This window comes from Coregonus lavaretus (assembly GCF_964263955.1).
Source record: "Coregonus lavaretus genome assembly, chromosome: 40".
Lineage (NCBI taxonomy): Eukaryota > Metazoa > Chordata > Actinopteri > Salmoniformes > Salmonidae > Coregonus > Coregonus lavaretus.
Genome location: NC_140027.1, coordinates 1494896 through 1514593, shown reverse-complemented (window position 1 = coordinate 1514593; position 19698 = coordinate 1494896). Strand labels below are relative to the sequence as shown.

The following is a 19698-nucleotide window of genomic DNA, read 5'->3' as shown; positions in this document are numbered from 1 at the left end:
GTCATATATGCCATGACAGAATTACAATGACACTCAAAATGTCAGTGTCCAATCTAACTGTCCCATACCTGCTCTAGCTCCTCCTCACTCTTTTTCCTGCCCTCTGATTGGTTCTTGTGTGGTAACAGGAGGAGCTCAGCGGCCGTTGGCACACCTGGAAACACTGCAACCAATAGCTGATCCTTTGGAAAGTCTGACACCTGTTGACAATGGACAGTACTGTTACAATGTGTTCATACTGGTATAGTATTCTTTGTCTACAGTCAAAAACAATGCTCTTAGAGTATATACATATTTAACATGTTTGAAATCAAAGGAGAGGGAGGTGACAACGAAATAGTTTTGGGCTTGACCAACATGTGTTGATAACCCAGTACAACCTACAGGTAAACAATGATACAATATGTCATCAAACCAATAGATGATAATCCAACAGTAATAGGACTTTCTTATCTCAACCGCCATTTTTTTCACGAAAGTGTATTTCTTTCTTGATGGGAAAAGTAGGTCTTGCCAACCAACTGTTTTTCCAGGTCTTCAAAATAGCTACTATTAAATGTTTTTTCTTTATAATGGCCTTTTTCCACTTCAGACCACCTATGAGGCAGGGGGTTCCAACCGGTAATCAGTGCCCATTTTAAAAGCCATTCATGTTTTAATGGGTTCTCTATGGGGCTATCGGCAGACAATGGAGTTCCGTAGTCGGCGAGTCACATACACTTGAAGCACATTAATTATCAAGCATAAAAATAGTATTTGAGTAGCAAAATAGTGGACAAATAGAGAGCAAAGGAATGACTCACAATGAGAGTAAAGAGGGATAGAAGCAAAGGAGAGGGATAGGGAAGGGGATGGGATACAATAGCCCCTGTAAAAATCAATACACTCAGGCCGGTTTGTTCTCTTTGCGATCACTCATTAGTCTAAAAAGCCTTCTGGCTCTGTGTGCTTGGGTAGCACTGGCATTTTATGTCCCCCAAACTCATTGGCTGGAGTGAAACATCTGATTTGGGTTAAGGGAGGGGAGTAGGTGAGTCAGACTGAGTCAGATGAGTGAGCTTTTAGGAGGGAATTTTGGCCAAGCTCAAATGTGGCTGAAAAAACACGTCTGCCAGGCTTTATCTTGACGCTTTAATATTTGAACAGCAAAGGCTTTTGGAGCAGCTTCCTCACAATCTTACTGTATGCAAAGCTAAATAAACAGTGGTCAGTTACTAATTACTGTTGTAAACACACCATGATGTGGATTCAGTTTTTCATTCATCTTGAACTTGACCGTAACTATGAACTATGATGATACTGGGTTATTCTATCTTCATAACTCCTTCCATAGTGCATTATTTCCAACATTGTTGTGATAAATAGGTTATGATGATTCACCTATAACTATAATTTTATTCTCTGATGTAAAGTACCGTCGTTACCCAGGAAAGGAAAGGGGGGGGGGGGGCGAGAGAGAAAAGTAGATGCCCAGAAGCAGTGCACTCTCTTGGGGAAAAAAGATGACATGTTAACCTCTTGCACCACACTGAGAGGTGCATTAACAGGTGGCGGTGAAACCAGCGGGGGGCTTCCGCGAAACATACAAAATTATATGAATTTACAGACAGTCACTGTCTAGTTTTTCCTAGCCACCGTACTTCTAGATCTGCATTGCTTGCTGTTTGGGGTTTTAGGCTGGGTTTCTGTATACATCTGCTGATGTAAATAGGGCTTTATAAATACAATTTGATTGATTGATTGATTGGAACCTGAGAGGGAGTCTTCTGCCATCTTCCATGTACCGCAAGTGGAGTAAAGAAGAAGCCGGAGAAACCGAAGATGGAATGACTTCTGAAAATAACTTCAAATAGCCTCTATTACTGAGCTCCCCATTCAAACCTCTATTAGGTGGTGGGTTGGAATCAGCTGAGGAGCAAAAGTGCAGCCCTGCCTGGCTCTCACTATTGTCAGCCATAGAGCTGTACTGTAGCACAGCAACACTGCAGTTTAATGGAACCTTACTTTAACTGCGATGTTGATGCCCCTTTTCCTTCTAATCGTCTTCACTTTATTGAGGGGAGATGTTTACCTTGACACATGATGAACTGAATGCGAACCGCAGAAAGATAAAAATAAATGAAGAAAAAAATGTAATAACACTTTGTATGGCGGTTGTTGCACAATATCTAGGCTATGAACCAACTCTAGCAGTACATGGATGAATAAGTCTTACTATGATTTCCTTTCAGAGAAAGGGTGAAAGAATGAAAGGAGGGATGGTTTGATAGCATTAAACTGCATATGTAAATGTTAACTAGTGTTCATAAACTCAATAGAGACCTGAGACCCATATACCGTTTAATGTATTTACTTTAGGTAATAAAAGGTTGTATAACAAAACTTTCTGTATGAAAATACTTGCTGTAACACTCTATTGAGCCTAGCAATTAATAACTCAAGCTAGAGCTATGGCTTTCTATAACTGAGTGTGCCCCTCAGTTCAACACAATTCAATTGGCTGGTGCTAAAAACATCCCCACGGCATGATGCTGCCACCACCATGCTTCACCGTAGGGATGGTGCCAGGTTTTCTCCAGACGTGACGCTTGGCATTCAGGCCAAAGAGTTCAATCTTGGTTTCATCAGACCAGATAATCTTGTTTCCCATTGTCTGAGAGCCCTTTAGGTGCCTTTTGTCAAACTCCAAGCGGGCTGTCATGTGCCTTTTACTGAGGAGTGGGTTCCGTCTGGCCACTCTACCATAAAGGCCTGATTGGTGGAGTGCTGCAGAGATGGTTGTCCTTCTGGAAGGTTCTCCTATCTCCATAGAGGAACTCTGGAGCTCTGTCAGAGTGACCATCGGGTTCTTGGTCACCTCCCTGACCAAGGCATTTCTCCGCCGATTGCTCAGTTTGGCCGGGCGGCCAGATCTAGGAAGAGTCTTGGTGGTTCCAAACTTCTTCCGTTTAAGAATGATGGAGGGCACTGTGTTGTTGGGGACCTTCATTTCTGCAGACATGTTTTGGTACCCTTCCCCAGATCTGTGCCTCAACACAATTCTGTATCGGAGCTCTACGGACAATTCCTTTGACCTCATGGCTTGTTCTTTTTGCTCTGACATGCACTGTCAACTGTGGGACCTTATATAGACAGGTGTGTGCCTTTCTAAATCATGTCCAATCAATTGAATTTACCACAGGTGGACTCCAATCAAGTTGTAGAAACAGCTCAAGGATGATCAATGGAAACAGGATGCACCTGAGCTATTTTTCGAGTCTCATATCAAAGGGTCTGGATACACTAAGCTACCTGGGGCGGCAGGTAGCTTAGTGGTTAAGAGCGTTGTGTAAGTAACCGAAAGGTCGCTGGTTCTAATCCCCGAGCCGACTAGGTGAAAAATCTGTCGATGTGCCCTTGAGCAAGGCACTTAACCCTAATTGCTCCTGTAAGTCGCTCTGGATAAGAGCGTCTGCTAAATGACTACAAATCACAAATCACTTATGTAAATGTGATATTTCTGTTTTTAATGTATTTTTAATACATTTGCAAAAAGTTCTAAAAACCTATTTTTGCTTCATCATTTTGGGGTATTGTGTGTAGATTGATGAGGACAAAAATAGATTTAATCCATTTTAGAAAAGGCTGTAACGAAACAAAATGTGGAAATGTCAAGGGGCCTGAATACTTTCCGAATACAGCGTATGTTGCTCCCAGGTGACAAAGTGCAATTTATCCATCACAAAGCTCACCCTGACCTCTATCACAGTAGCTCCCTCCACTGGCTCTCAGCCTAGCTCGCCTGAGTCGCCTCTCATGTCAAATCTACTGTGTAGTTGGTTGGTGAAGACACAGAGACCACAAGTCGCACGACATAGGCCTAAACCTCCACTCGAAGTGGAAGAATAACACACTTAACTATGTCATATTAGCGTTAGCTCTCCTCCGCAGATACTACGCACATCCAGTGCCCCGGTAATGGCTAAGATCGCCTTCATTCCAAGCTTATTCCGAAGAACGCATTTCATCGCTCCAACTTCTGAAAATAAGTTATTAGTGCTCATCAAGCTGCATCGAGGGAGGAAGAAGAAGCCGAGCCTCACACACCTGTGTGATAAAGAATCACAGGACAGCCCGAGGGCCAACGCCGAAGCGCCTGAGTGGATAGAAAGATACGAGAGAGAGGGAGAAAAAGAGAGAAGGAAGGAATTCCCACTTACTTGGAGCAGAGCCTTCTTAATGACTCTCCCCACATCCTGTCTCCACTCGGGGACGTCAGGGTTGAACACGTCCAGATTAGGGGAGAAAGATAAAAGCAGAGATTTGAAGAACTCTGTCAGAGAGAGAGAACCAGGGGAGAAAAAGAAACAGACCGTTAATTCAGCTCCTGATCTAGGTGCATTATTCTGAAGGTATCCTCCTCATTCCCCACTGTCATTCGTTCTGGTTGTGTCCCTCCTCTAACTGTCTTCTGATGAGTGGGAAAGATGACAGAGATGTTGGTGTGTGTGAGGTGTGTGTGTGTCTTCATGGTTTGACAAGGGGAGATGATTGCTCGTACAAGTGCTTTCTTAGATAATTGGGGAAATGTCCTTTTCACATTTATCCTGACATATTCAAATGTAAAGTACCCTCAAACGTTGCATACCAAGTGAGATAGCTGCTAGATGTGCAAATTAGCATTACATCAAGTATAATGATTTGATTAGGGAGATCCGAGAGAGAGAGAGAGAGAGAAAGAGGGAGAGAGAGAGAGAGAGAGAGAGAGAGAGAGAGAGAGAGAGAGAGAGAGAGAGAGAGAGAGAGAGAGAGAGAGAGAGAGAGATAATACTGATCCTTACCTTGGACTGCTATCTTCTTGGTGTCTTGCAGAATGGTGTTGGCTGAAGACACTTGGACCGTAACAGTGTTCATTCCCTCGCTGGTGAAGGTGTATGAGATGCTCCCGTCTAAGCTGATCACCGGCTGGAGGAAGAGGGAACATGGACAAAATGGACGATCACACTTTGATCCGGTTATAATCCCTTCACCTAAAACCTTTACCTAAAACCCCGGAACATGAAAGAAACCCATTTCAGATTATAACAACTTCTCCTTGAACTTCTCACTTAGAGTAGTCAGAACTTTTGACTTGAGTAGTTAGAGTGGTCGAAATTCTGACTTGAGTAAAAGCCTACAAAAATCATCCTCCCCATAAGACCTAGAAACAATGCAGCTAAGGTAATAACTTATGACATACTAACAAGACGTCTGAACAAAATACAAGATCAGAAACTGCTCCGCCTCTATCATAGCCACCTTTGATCATAGAAGAGGTCAATGTACCTAATACCATAGACATCATGTATACCTCATATAACATCAGTGGAGTCTACTGAAGGGAGGATGGCTCAGGGAAAAAAGTATTTGATCCCCTGCTGATTTTGTACGTTTGTCCACTGACAAAGACATGATCAGTCTATAATTTTAATGGTAGGTTTATTTGAACAGTAAGAGACAGAATAACAACAAAACAATCCAGAAAAACGCATGTCAAAAATGTTATAAATTGATTTGCATTTTAATGAGGGAAATAAGTATTTGACCCCTCTGCAAAACATGACTTAGTACTTGGTGTCAAAACCCTTGTTGGCAATCACAGAGGTCAGACGTTTCTTGTAGTTGGCCACCAGGTTTGCACACATCTCAGGAGGGATTTTGTCCCACTCCTCTTTGCAGATCTTCTCCAAGTCATTAAGGTTTCGAGGCTACATTTGGCAACTCGAACCTTCAGCTCCCTCCACAGATTGTCACAGGACCTTAATGTGCTTCTTCTTGAGCCACTCCTTTGTTGCCTTGGCCGTGTGTTTTGGGTCATTGTCATGCTGGAATACCCATCCACGACCCATTTTCAATGCCCTGGCTGAGGGAAGGAGGTTCTCACCCAAGATTTGACGGTTCATCGTCCCTTTGATGTGGTGAAGTTGTCCTGTCCCCTTAGCAGAAAAACACCCCCAAAGCACAATGTTTCCACCTCATGTTTGACGGTGGGGATGGTGTTCTTGGGGTCATAGGCAGCATTCCTCCTCCTCCAAACACGGCGAGTTGAGTTGATGCGAAAGAGCTCCATTTTGGTCTCATCTGACCACAACACTTTCACCCAGTTCTCCTCTGAATCATTCAGATGTTCATTGGCAAACTTCAGATGGGCCTGTATATGTCCTTTCTTGAGCAGGGGGACCTTGCGGGCGCTGCAGGATTTCAGTCCTTCACGGCGTAGTTTGTTACCAATTGTTTTCTTGGTGACTATGGTCCCAGCTGCCTTGAGGTCATTGACAAGATCCTCCCGTGTAGTTCTGGGCTGATTCCTCACCGTTGTCATGATCATTGCAACTCCACGAGGTGAGATCTTGCATGGAGCCCCAGGCCGAGGGAGATTGACAGTTATTTTGTGTTTCTTCAATTTGAATAATCGCACCAACGGTTGTCACCTTCTCACCAAGCTGCTTGGCGATGGTCTTGTAGCCCATTCCAGCCTTGTGTAGGTCTACAATCTTGTCCCTGACATCATTGGAGAGCTCTTTGGTCTTGGCCATGGTGGAGAGTTTGGAATCTGATTGATTGATTGCTTCTGTGGACAGGTGTCTTTTATACAGGTAACAAACTGAGATTAGGAGCACTCCCTTTAAGAGTGTGCTCCTAATCTCAGCTCGTTACCTGTATAAAAGACACCTGGGAGCCAGACATCTTTCTGATTGAGAGGGGGTCAAATACTTATTTCCCTCATTAAAATGCAAATCAATTCATAACATTTTTGACATGTGTTTTTCTGGATGTTTTTGTTGTTATTCTATCTCTCACGTTCAAATAAACCTACCATTAAAATTATAGACTGATCATTTCTTTGTCAGTGGGCAAACTTACAAAATCAGCAGGGGATCAAATACTTTTTTCCCTCACTGTAGTAATGGCTGAAGTCGAATAGAACTGGAATGGAAACCATGTCTTTGATGTGTTAAATGCTGTTCCATTTATTCCGTTCCAGCCATTACAATAATCCCGTCCTCCGATTTAGTTAAAATGACACCAGCCACCACTGCAGTACATGTACAGTATATGGCATTATAGGGTAAGACCCATTTTGAATAGTGTCAGTTTACCTCTACTAATGTTGTACAGTATATTGTATACTATACACAACATCAGAAGAGGATCTGTGTCTGCTCAATGTGGTCTCACTACTGGAGTCCCACAGGGCTCGGTTCTAGGCCCTCTTCTCTGTACACCAAGTGTTTTAAGTCCAGTTTACCTCAGTGCTGTTCCCAAGCCACCAGAAGTAGCTGAGAGTCCTGGGGCCTCATGTACAAAGACTTGCGTTGAATTCATACTAAAACATTGCGTACGGACAAAGCCATAAATGTGCGTACGCACCAAAACAATCTGATGTATGAATCTCTGCGTACGCAGCATTCCACATACATTCTCTTTGTACATCCCAATCAACGCGAAATTGAGCGCACATGCACGAGCACCACACCACACCCTGTCTCCTCCCTCAATTAAATCAATTTAAATATGGTAATTAGTCCAATTTGGCAAAAGAAACCTGCAAGAACATGGCTAAAGCAAGCAAGAAACGAAATTTCACTGAAAACGAATTAGAGGTGCTACTATCAGAGGTAGAAACAAGAAAAAATATTTTATTTGGAAATCTGTCCTCTGGAATTAATAACAAAAGAAAGAAAAAAGAGTGGGCGAGTTTGTCTGATGCCGTCAACGCGGTGGGATCTGAGAGTCGCACCGTAAATGAACTGAAGAAGAAATGGTCAGACATAAAGGTGGAAGTTAAGCGGAGAACTGCTGCGCACCGACAAAGTGTGGGCAGAACAGGCGGTGGTACAGGGACCGATGAACTTGCACCCTTTGATCAGAGAGTTGCCTCTATTGTAGGAGACACGTTAATCTCTGGAATCGTATCCGCTGATGTAGGAGACTCGGATATACTACAGGACTGCCAGCAAGGTGACTCAGATTTATTTCCTTAACTTTGATATACATAGCCAGCCACCGTTTAATTTTAAAATGCATGCAATATAGCAAAAGGTACACCAGAGATTTCACGTATCCACTGCTTTTATTGCAAATGCGTGTACCCATTAATAAGGAACAGACTCAAATTACTGTTAAGATGTGCCTGTGTTTAATTGGACTTAGGAACCGCAGGAACGTCCACTGGCACGCACTCAGAGTCCGCACCACCTGAGCAGCCAGAGCCCATTCAGTCCAGCGTCTCCCGTGTCTCTAATGTTCCCCCCAGTGCTGAAGCCCGTCCATCTGGCCGTGTCTTGACGCATGCTGTTCTGGAGTCACAACAACAAATTGTTAGGGCCATTGAAGAAATGAACAGTCACCTTAAAAATGTCACTGACGCACTCACAGAAATAAGCCATTCATTAAAAGAATTGGTCAAAAAATGAACTTTGTGTCTGAGTACCATTTATATTGTCGCAATTACACGTTGACGGGCCTGAATGGCTTGTTGATTGTGCTGCACATATACTGGTCCTGGGTCAGGGTCATCTGGCGGTGCCCCCACCTCACCAATGGGTATGCCATGCCTGTGCGCGACATTGTGCAGCACTCCACAGGCCAGTATGATGCGGCAAACCTTGTCAGGGCGGTATAACAGCATCCCCCCGGTCCTGTCAAGGCAGCGCCACCGACATTTCAGCTGCCCAATCGCCCGCTCCACAACTGACCGAGTGCGGGAATGGGCATCATTGTATCTGCGCTCTCGGTCAGTTTGTGGGTTGGTGAGGGGGGTTAACAGCCACGTCTTTAGTGGATAACCACTGTCTCCTGATGGGCAGTAATAATAATTACAGACACAAACATTTTACTTTTAGATAGAACCATACATTTAAATGCATAACTTACCAAGTAGCCACCCATCGCGCACCCTGCCAGCTTGGAGTCTCATCCCAACCATGCTGTTTGTAAGGATATATGAATCATGGGTTGACCCAGGCCACCTTGCCACAATATTTGTTAGGCGCATTTGTGCATCACATATAATCTGCACATTTATTGAATGGAAATGTTTCCGATTCACATATGCAAATTCGTCTTCAGATGGCGCCTTTATAGCAATATGTGTGCAGTCGATCGCTCCGATTACATTAGGAAAACCGGCTATCGCTGCAAATTGCACTTTGATGTTTGGCTGGTCACCTGCATCGTATGGGAACGTTATATACCTGGTAGACAAGCGGATGATGCCGTCCCATACAGGTGGCATTGCACGGCTCAAACACGACTGGCTTATTCCTGAGCGGTCTGCCAGTTCTCTTTGGAAAGAACCGGTTGCTAGGAAACCAAGTGTAGTAAGCACCTGTAAAGGAACGGGTAATGCGTGGCTCCTCACTGTCTCTCTTTCCAAATTCGGACCCAACTCAGCGCAGAGCTCCAAGAGTATAGCCCTTGGAAATCTGAAACAGCTGATGAGCCAGTCATCGTCGTGGGCCAGAAAATCACCGTGGTCCCTAAAAACTCGTTCTCTCCGGATTTGTCCATTGAAAATGTCTTCTAATAAAGCCAAAGCTGCCATTGCTAGACGGGTTGTATCAATTTTCACATCCTTTATATATGTTCTTACTTAATTGCATAATTAATAGAATATTCTAATAAGACTCGTGTGACAATAATATGGCAAATCATTTATCAATTACAAATTATAAGCAATATCTGGCAGGTGCGATAGAACAGTTCGTAGTGTAATGTTTGCCACTTCACTTTATTGCCTCTATGAGTCGCCAACGGACAAACATCACAAAAATGTACGTACGCCAGGCCTGAAGTTTACGTGGAAGAACGCACATTCTTACGTTAATTTCACTGTTAGTACATCTGACCGTGAACGTGAAAGCTGGCGTACGCCGTGTTTTCGTGCGTACGCAAGATTGATACATGAGGCCCCTGGAGTGTATTGGCCAGACCACTGCTGTTAGGTGTACTTCCTTGTTCTTGATGGCCACAAATTGAGCCAGCAGCTGGACATGTTCCACAGCACCTGATACAAACACAGAGGATGATTCAGACTCAGCTTTGGATGATTTAGACTCAGTATTGGATGATTCAGACTCAGTATTGGATGATTCAGACTCAGTATTGGATGATTCAGACTCAGTATTGGATGATTCAGACTCAGTATTGGATGATTCAGACTCCGTATTGGATGATTCAGACTCCATATGGGATGATTCAGACTCAGTATTGGATGATTCAGACCCAGTACTGGATGATTCAGACTCAGTATTGAATGATTCAGACTCAGTATATGATTGTAATTACATGGATATTGTTTCAGGCTACCTACTTTATAATATGAAAAGCACTCGCACATCGAAATATTAGTTTTACAGGGGCATGGGAAAAAAGAAATAGAAACCTTCTTAAACTAAGAATTAGAGACAAGAAGATCCCTCACACTGCGCTTGCCAGTATGTTTTTGTCGTGATACCTTGTGAGTAATACTGTGGTCTGCCATGCTGAGACCGTAATGGAAGCTGACGTGGGGAACGTGGCATTACCGTCATCTAAGCGGTGAAGTTTCCTATAGCGGAGAGATATAACACAGTATTTTAACAGTAAAACTCTGTTTTGACTCTGCGCTCTAGCGTGTACGTCTCCGCCTGGGCTTCTGTTAACTCTTATCCTCTTTAACTGAGACTAATCTTTATCCTTATCCTAGCTTTCAAACGCATGCAGTGTATGTGTGTCTGTGTGTGTGTGGGTGTGTGTGAATGTGTGTGTGTGTTTGTGATGTGTGTGACAGAGAGAGAAAGCCTGTGTATCTGTGTGTGTCCCTTTTATGCCTGTGTCTATGTGGATGTGTATGTGCGTGTGTGTCACGGTTTCGGCCGAGGCTGCTCCTCTTCCTTGTTCGGGCAGGTTTCGGCGGTCGTCGTCTCCGGAGTACTAGCTGCCACCGTTCTATGTTTCATGTTCTTTTGGTTTTGTCTGTTTCATAACACCTGTCCCTTATTTGTGTCTTAATTGTTTCCCTTATTTAGTTCGTGTGTTTGGGTCAGGTGTTATGCGTGATTGTCTTGTTGTCAGCTGTTGCTCGATATTTTGAGTCGCTCGTATGTGTTACGAGAGTTCGCACTGCGTGCGCTTTTTCTTGTTTTCTCCGCACAGTGTTTCGTGCGTAATCTGTTTGCGCCACCCGGTTGGGTTGACGTTTCTTGTCTGTCAGACTTGACTAAAGTTCTGTGATAGTCCTCCTGGTTTCCTGCGTTTGATTCCTTCCTCATCTACACACACCACTCTGACAGTGTGTGTTGAGTGTGTGTGTGCGGGCGCGTGAGTCATTTGGACAGTCTCCCTAAACTGTGTTTGGTGTTAAAAATATTCCAGTTGGAAATCTGTGGCAGCTTCGTGCTTGGCACATCGCTAAAAGCATCGCATGCACGCTCTCTCCCCTGTAAATTACCTAAAAATGTACCAAACCATAGAGAAAAAAACACCAGCAGAATCAATGCCATCAAAAATATCAAAGTACACTGATTGAAAGTATCGTGGCGACCAGAGACAACATTTTAATGGCACCTTGTCACGGTTTCGGCTGAGGCTGCTCCTTCTCCTTGTTCGGGCAGGCTTCGGCGGTCGTCGTCCCCGGAGTACTAGCTGCCACCGTTCGTTGTGTCTGTGTGTGTTTGGTTTGGTCTGATTTGTTACACCTGTTGCTCATTTCGTCTTGATTATGTGTCCTTTAAGTTCTCGTTGTTTCTGTCTTGTGGTTGTGTGTAGTTGTTCTATGTCAGCAGGTGTTGCCAGTCAGTTTGTGCTCTATGTTCTTAGAGAGTCCGCACGTTGTGCGTTTGTTGTACTTTTACGCTGAGTGCGTTTATTTTTCCCTTGTTCAACCGGCTCTGTTTATAGCCGTTGTTTCTGTGGACTTTATTATAGTGTTTTTGGACTTGCATCTGCATCCTGCAATTGATTCCACACCACACCTACGCCCGGCCTTGACACACCTTCACGTCTCTTGTTCAAACCCCCTCGTCTCTTGATCAAATCAAGAGATGAGGGGGCAATTCAAACACTGCACTGCAAAGAGCTGGATAATTCTTGATGCCTTTTAGACATAAGCATGTTATATTTGTCACTATTATTTACTTGACATTTGGCTTGTTCATTACAAGATGAAAAGAGCAAGACAGCATCAATGTGCTGTACTATGTGCAAAGCATTCTGGTACTTTGCCTATAACTGGCTCCATTGTACACTGCGGTATACTTAGTAAGGTGGTTATTTACAGAGAAATATGAGGCAGAGATATTCAATTATGATCCTTGAGAACCACATCACTGTTGTTTTCCATCCTTTCCCTCCAATCAGGGACTGATTCAGACCTGGGTCACCAGGTGAGCGCCTACTCTGGCCAATCAATGGCCGACGTCACAGTAACTGACCAATTCTCTAACAGGTGCAGTACAAACGAAAACCAGAAGTACTTAAGTCCTCGATGGTTGGAATTGAATAGCCCTGACACAATAGCTGAATGTATAGAGGTGACGTACATGTAGCATGGAGGTACAAGGTGGTGGTATAAAATCCCAGGGTGTTCTCCTCCAAGGCCGAGACACGGAATATCCCAGCCGTCTTGTAAACGTGTCTGATCCCCTCTTCGATCCAGCTCAGGTTGAGTAGGAGACTGCCATCCCATCTCCGAAATCCAGTTGGATGTTGGTTCTCATTGAGTCACCCTGGAAAGCAAGTAAAGTCTCAAGTAAGGACTACAGATGAAGAAAGAAAGAAAGACAGAAAGAAAGAAAGAGTCCCAAACATCATTATTATTTAAAAACACACAATTCTATTGTATTTGAGAGCCCAGCCAGATGATTGTACTTGTGTTTATTCTAGACTTAAATACATATTTTTGTTGAAATGGGGTTCAATACAATGCCCCAAAACCACAGTACCATTCAGTAATCAGCACTCAGCATGCATGGACACAGGCAGGGCATCATTCTTTTGTTTTTGTCAAAAGTCCAAGAGCTGGTGTTGTGACACATCTACATTAGCGTGCATCCTGAGTCTGACATGTTATATAACACCACTGGGAGTGTCTGGCTCCTGTGGCGTGAGTGTGTGTGTGTTTATGTGCACGTACGTGTTGTGTGTGCGTGTGTATATGTGTGTGATGGAGAGAGAGAACCACAGGGAGGTGGAGGCAGTGTAGTAATCAAGAGACAGTAGGGTGGCAGGTACACTAGTCAACAGACTGCTGGGTTACATTCACACACAGACAAAAGCAGTCAGAACCAGCCGAAGCATTTGGGATGCATCATATTCTGCACCACCGTGAGAGCAGCGTGTTTGCCTGTTACTGCTAATGAGGTGTGTGTGTCTCTCTCTCTCTCTGTGTGTGTTTGTGTATGAGTGCTCTGCCACTACAGTATCTGCAGCAGGTCTACTCAGGGGGGTTACATCTGGCACTTCCCTAGGATCAACAGCCAACACACACACACACATACAAACACCACACGTGTTGTTGGTGGCTCCAGCTGCCGCTGCGACCAAACCCTCCCACTTATCCCGCCCTTACCCTGAGAGCAAGCACAACTAACTCCCAGCCTCCCCGCAGCACATTGTAACGCAATGCAATTGGGATCTTTATTTGTAACACTGCATTAGCACGAGGGGGCTCCGGTCCATTAACAAACACAACAATAGCAAAATGGAAAACCCATTATTCTCTCTCTCTGTTAAGTGTTAAAGTGCAGCGGTAGGACGGAGTCAGGCGCAGGACACAGAACTGAGTAAAACGACGTACTTTACTCGAAAAATAAACAACACTAATCTCCACGCAGGGAAAACACACCAGCTTACATAAGTCTTAGACACAAAACAAAGAACAAACACACACAAAACCATGTGGGAACCAGAGGGTTAAATAGGGAAATAATATAATGTAATGGGAACCAGGTGTGTACAATCAAGACAAAACAAATGGAAAAACAAACGCCAGCCAAACAAGGAGAGGCACCAACCCCTCTCTCTCTCTCTCTCTCTCTCTCTCCTTTTCAAGTGCAGCAGAGTGTGAAAACACGGGAGGGTTTGCTGTGTGTGGGGGAAGGCTCTGGGGGTATATTTCACGCCATTGTACCCAGAAAATGATAAACTATGAATAAGCAGAATAAAGAAAGGTAGATTAGAATGGAAGAAAAGGGATAACAGTGGCGGCTTTTGTGTGGAACTGTAATGGCCCACAATCCTTTGCCAAAATGGCACTCGGAATGGCACTTAGGTCTACGGTGGCGTAGATGTCATTCCGGCTTTTGTTGGTGTCCGTTGTTGACACTCTCTGGACATTTATAGTTCTCTATCGAGGTGTCCTGGGATCACTAGCTAATCTGCATGAGACTGATGCTGACATGCTGGCTAAATGTCAAGCTTTGTATCCATGGGTCCGTGTGTGACTCAGAGGGCCACCAAATCCGAAACGCATAATAGGGTCTGGACAGCAGTGCTGGTTGACAATAAGGTGTTTTGTTAGTTCAGATCCAGGCACAGTAGGACTGTGTAATGTATTCATGTTCAGGTGAATGTCAACACACTAAGGATGTTGTAAACGGTGTGATGTCAGTGCTGTCATGCTGACGGTGTGTCATACCTGGGTTCAAATAATTTTTGCTTTCTTTCAAATGCTTTGAGCGTTTGATTGAGCCTGCCTGGAGAGCTAGATGGACGGATTAGCATTTTTCAGAACTTCCATTGGTTCTGGTTGGTGTACACATGACATGCTATAAGGTAGCTAATGTACAGTAAATCTGGTTGGTGTACACATTACATGCTATAAGATAGCTAATGTACAGTAAATCTGGTTGGTGTACACATGACATGCTGTAAGGAGCTAATATACAGTAAATCTGGTTGGTGTACACATGATATGCTATAAGGTAGCTAATGTACAGTACATCTGGTTGGTGTACACATTACATGCTATAAGGTAGCTAATGTACAGTAAATCTGGTTGGTGTACACATGACATGCTATAAGGTCACTTTGTGATAATGAAATGTTGACGTGTGACAGTACAGATCCTATCCCTCTGTCAAAACATCAAACTTTCTTCCACCTCTCTCTCTCCTTTTTTTTGATTTTCTGAGCTGTCAAAGGCATCAGTGAATTGCGGTGGGCGAAGTCAAACGCAGGACACAGAGCTTATCCGAAACGTACTTTACTTGAAAGTAAACTGAGCATATACAATCTCCACAAAGGGAGGAAATAACCGATCACGAATACAATCACACACAACACACAGTGTACGACAGAGGGTTAAATAGGGAAGACAATACAACATAATGGGAAACAGGTGTACATAATCAAGACATAACAAGTCTAACACAGAAACATGGATCGGTAGCAGCTAGTACTCCGGTGACGACGAACGCCGAAGCCTGCCCGAGCAAGGAGGAGGAGCAGCCTCGGCTGAATCCGTGACATGAACACATTAAATATTTAGGCCCATTTGCTCTCCCCAAGAAATACTGCCATCTTGGGCTTCATGAATATAAATTAAAGTCTGAATTCAACGGGAGCGAAGGATTTTCCAAATGCATAAGACCCAACGCCATGAGGATTCTTCACCTCCATTAGTCTCCTCAACTCATCACACTGTAATATGACAGCTTGTCCCGGGAGAGACCTCGTGGAAGAGACACTTACTTCTCAGCAGCAGTGCAGGTGGAAAGCACAACCGTACAGAGCAGAGCGCTACCACACTTATTCCACCTGAATGTAATGTGATGTGGTTTAAAAGTGTCTACGGAGTAAGGGGAGCAAGGTAAGGCCCTGGCCCTGGAAGGAGGCTACTCTGCGTCTATCACTCTATAACAGGGTCTCCAGGGTGCATCACTCTCCAAGGTCTTTAGCTCTTACTCTGTCTGCGGGCTTGGGGCTCAGTGCCTGTAGCTGTGTGTGGGTGATGTTATGTTACAAGTTACTACTAAACTTTCAGCAGTTGGTGTATATGGGATGACATAACAGGGAAATAATTTCAGGCGTATGCCTGGAGAAACATCCATGTTGAACATATGGGAAACACATCAATATTTCACTCAGTAACATAGGTCTACATTGAGTGAGTTGTGCACCACATGCTAGTACTACTTTTACAACCATGCATAACAATACAAAACACATTGATTTTTCATTCCATGGCTTAAGGTAAAAATCAATGCAACTCATAACAGTAATGTATACAACGGCGTCCATTTGGGCTCCAAGGCCCAGAACAATGATATACAAAAAGGAGGCCATTTTGGCTTTTGGCCAAGCCCTACCTCATCTAGATGCACCAGGAATGTGACGTTGGTGTACAGGTCGGCGGTAAGCTTGCCCTCTCTGGTGGAGAGAGAAAGGCCTTTTGGAGCCCTTTTGGGACACATCTGCTTCCTGGGTGTGTACATGTACTTGACTCCCTTGATGCAGTTGTTGGACACCACTTTTCGGTACCTTAGGAAGATTCCATATGAATGAGTTAGGACATGTTTAGTGTGGTTTACTGAGGTTATGGCTTCATGACGCTACTTGTTAACAAGGCTAAGGTATTGGTCATGTTCATCAATGAAGCTGACAAGAAATCGTATATTTTTAATTTTTTACCTCAAAGTGATTGTGGAAGTGACAGAGCTAGTGAACAAGACTTGCTATTCTTTGACTAAATTAAAAAATGCTTAGTAACTACTAAACAAAACATTACGTTTAACACTGAAAGTTAATGTTTGACACAAGACGTACAGTAGTTGTCGGTCACATTGACAAAACTCCAAAATGCTTACTAACTCCTAGACAAAACTTGACTTTTAACCTTGGGGAAGCGAATGCATAAATGAAGGATGTACCGTTCTCCTCAGACCTCAGCCATCCTGAGGCATCCTAATCTGTGTCCTAGGACTCCTGACAGTGCTTTGTAGCTCTCAGCAGTACACTATGTCACTCAGTATAGATCTACTGTCTGGTGAATGACTCAGGCCTAAATATCCAATATCACTATTCACACTAGGAGCCGTGCCAGTGGGTGTGACACCCTGACAGTGTTTCATTACAGTGGGAAGATGGGAAGATGAATAAGCATTGGCCAACCTATACAGAGAGATACTGTAGCTACTGTAAGCTTTAATGTGTTTTTGTAGTTCTCTTTTGAAATGTGTTATACCTATTCAGGCTTTTTATCATATTATGACCAACATAATGCTTTACAAAATGAAATGGAAAACATTCTAAAAACACAGAAAAATATTTGACTTTTCATTGAGCAGAAATATACAAAAGGGTTGCCTTCACTTAGAATAGACAACATAGAAACGCTACAAAATAGTGTCCCTATGTGCAACTCACCGTGTGCTGTTGAGGTAGTTCTGTCCTTGGCTGCAGCTCCTTGATACAACAGCTGGGTTGAACCAGAACGCTGGTAGACAGTTCTCTTCCCTACGCCGTTCAAAGCCATAATCACTATAACAAATCACATACAGAATGTGATCAATATCAACACTTTGCCTCTACCTACTGTATTTGCACATATCAACTTCAATTACCTCATATCCTGCACATATCTCTTCCATCCTATCATCTCTTCCCTCTGCTCAATCCTTCTCCCTCCAATCTCCTGATTCTGCCTCCTCAACCCTCCTCTCCTCCCTTTCTGCATCCTTTGACTCTCTATGTCCCCTATCCTCCCGGCCGGCCCGGTCCTCCCCTCCAGCTCCGTGGCTTGATGACTCATTGCGAGCTCACAGAACAGAGCTCCGGGCAGCTGAGCGGAAATGGAAGAAAACTAGACTCCCTGCAGACCTGGCATCTTTTCACTCCCTCCTCTCTACATTTTCTTCATCTGTTTCTGCTGCTAAGGCCACTTTCTACCACTCTAAATTCCAAGCATCCGCCTCTAACCCTAGGAAGCTCTTTGCCACATTATCCTCCCTGCTGAATCCCCCCCCCCCCCCCCCTCCTCCCTCTCTGTGGATGACTTCGTCAAGCATTTTGAAAAGAAGGTTGATGACATCCGATCCTCGTTTGTTAAGTCAAATGACACTGCTGGTCCTGCTCACACTGCCCTACCCTATGCTTTGACTTCTTTCTCCCCTCTCTCTCCAGATAAAATCTTGCGACTTGTGACGGCAGGCCGCCCAACAACCTGCCCGCTTGACCCTATCCCCTCCTCTCTTCTCCAGACCATCTCCGGTGACCTTCTCCCTTACCTCACCTCGCTGATCAACTCATCCTTGACCGCTGGCTATGTCCCTTCCGTCTTCAAGAGAGCGAGAGTTGCACCCCTTCTCAAAAAACCAACACTCGATCCCTCTGATGTCAACAACTACAGACCAGTATCCCTTCTTTCTTTTCTCTCCAAAACTATTGAGCGTGCCGTCTTTAGCCAACTCTCTTGCTATCTCTCTCAGAATGACCTTCTTTATCCAAACCAGTCAGGTTTCAAGACTGGTCATTCAACTGAGACTGCTCTTCTCTGTGTCACAGAGGCTCTCCGCACTGCTAAAGCTAACTATCTCTCCTCTGCTCTTGTCCTTCTAGACCTGTCTGCTGCCTTTGATACTGTGAACCATCAGATCCTCCTCTCCACCCTCTCCGAGCTGGGCATCTCCGGCGCGGCTCACTCTTGGATTGCGTCCTACCTGACCGGTCGCTCCTACCAAGTGGCGTGGCGAGAAGCTGTCTCCGCACCACGTGCTCTCACCACTGGTGTCCCCCAGGGCTCAGTTCTAGGCCCTCTCCTATTCTCGCTATACACAAAGTCACTTGGCTCTGTCATATCCTCACATGGCCTCTCCTATCATTGCTACGCTGACGACACACAACTAATCTTCTCCTTTCCCCCTTCTGATAACCAGGTGGCGAATCGCATCTCTGCATGTCTGGCAGACATATCAGTATGGATGACGGATCACCACCTCAAGCTGAACCTCGGCAAGACGGAGCTGCTCTTCCTCCCGGGGAAGGACTGCCCGTTCCATGATCTCGCCATCACGGTTGACAACTCTGTTGTGTCCTCCTCCCAGAGTGCGAAGAGCCTTGGCGTGACCCTGGACAACACCCTGTCGTTCTCCGCTAACATCAAGGCGGTGACCCGATCCTGTAGGTTCATGCTCTACAACATTCGGAGAGTACGACCCTGCCTTACACAGGAAGCGGCACAGGTCCTAATCCAGGCACTTCTCATCTCCCGTCTGGATTACTGCAACTCGCTGTTGGCTGGGCTCCCTGCCTGTGCCATTAAACCCGTACAACTCATCCAGAATGCCGCAGCCCGTCTGGTGTTCAACCTTCCCAAGTTCTCTCACGTCACCCCGCTCCTCCGCACACTCCACTGGCTTCCAGTTGAAGCTTGCATCTGCTACAAGACCATGGTGCTTGCCTACGGAGCTGTGAGGGGAACGGCACCTCCGTACCTTCAGGCTCTGATCAGTCCCTACACCCAAACGAGGGCACTGCGTTCATCCACCTCTGGCCTGCTGGCTCCCCTACCTCTGCGGAAGCATAGTTCCCGCTCAGCCCAGTCAAAACTGTTCGCTGCTCTGGCACCCCAATGGTGGAACAAGCTCCCTTACGACGCCAGGACAGCGGAGTCACTCACCACCTTCCGGAGACATTTGAAACCCCACCTCTTTAAGGAATACCTGGGATAGGATAAAGTAATCCTTCTACCCCCCCCCC

General features: G+C 44.8%; 1 pseudogene across 1 annotated transcript in view; it reads right to left on the bottom strand.

Annotated features, from left to right (window-relative positions):
* LOC311113343 (VPS10 domain-containing receptor SorCS3-like) overlaps positions 1-19698 on the bottom strand; it is a 181694-nt pseudogene that overhangs the window by 5124 nt on the left and 156872 nt on the right. The window contains exons 10-17 of the transcript in view: positions 17368-17481; positions 16311-16482; positions 12543-12728; positions 9925-10027; positions 7268-7298; positions 4821-4944; positions 4200-4312; positions 69-200 (exon numbers count right to left, since the gene is read on the bottom strand). The product of the transcript in view is annotated as a VPS10 domain-containing receptor SorCS3-like (transcript). The remainder of the gene's footprint in view (positions 1-68; positions 201-4199; positions 4313-4820; positions 4945-7267; positions 7299-9924; positions 10028-12542; positions 12729-16310; positions 16483-17367; positions 17482-19698) is intronic.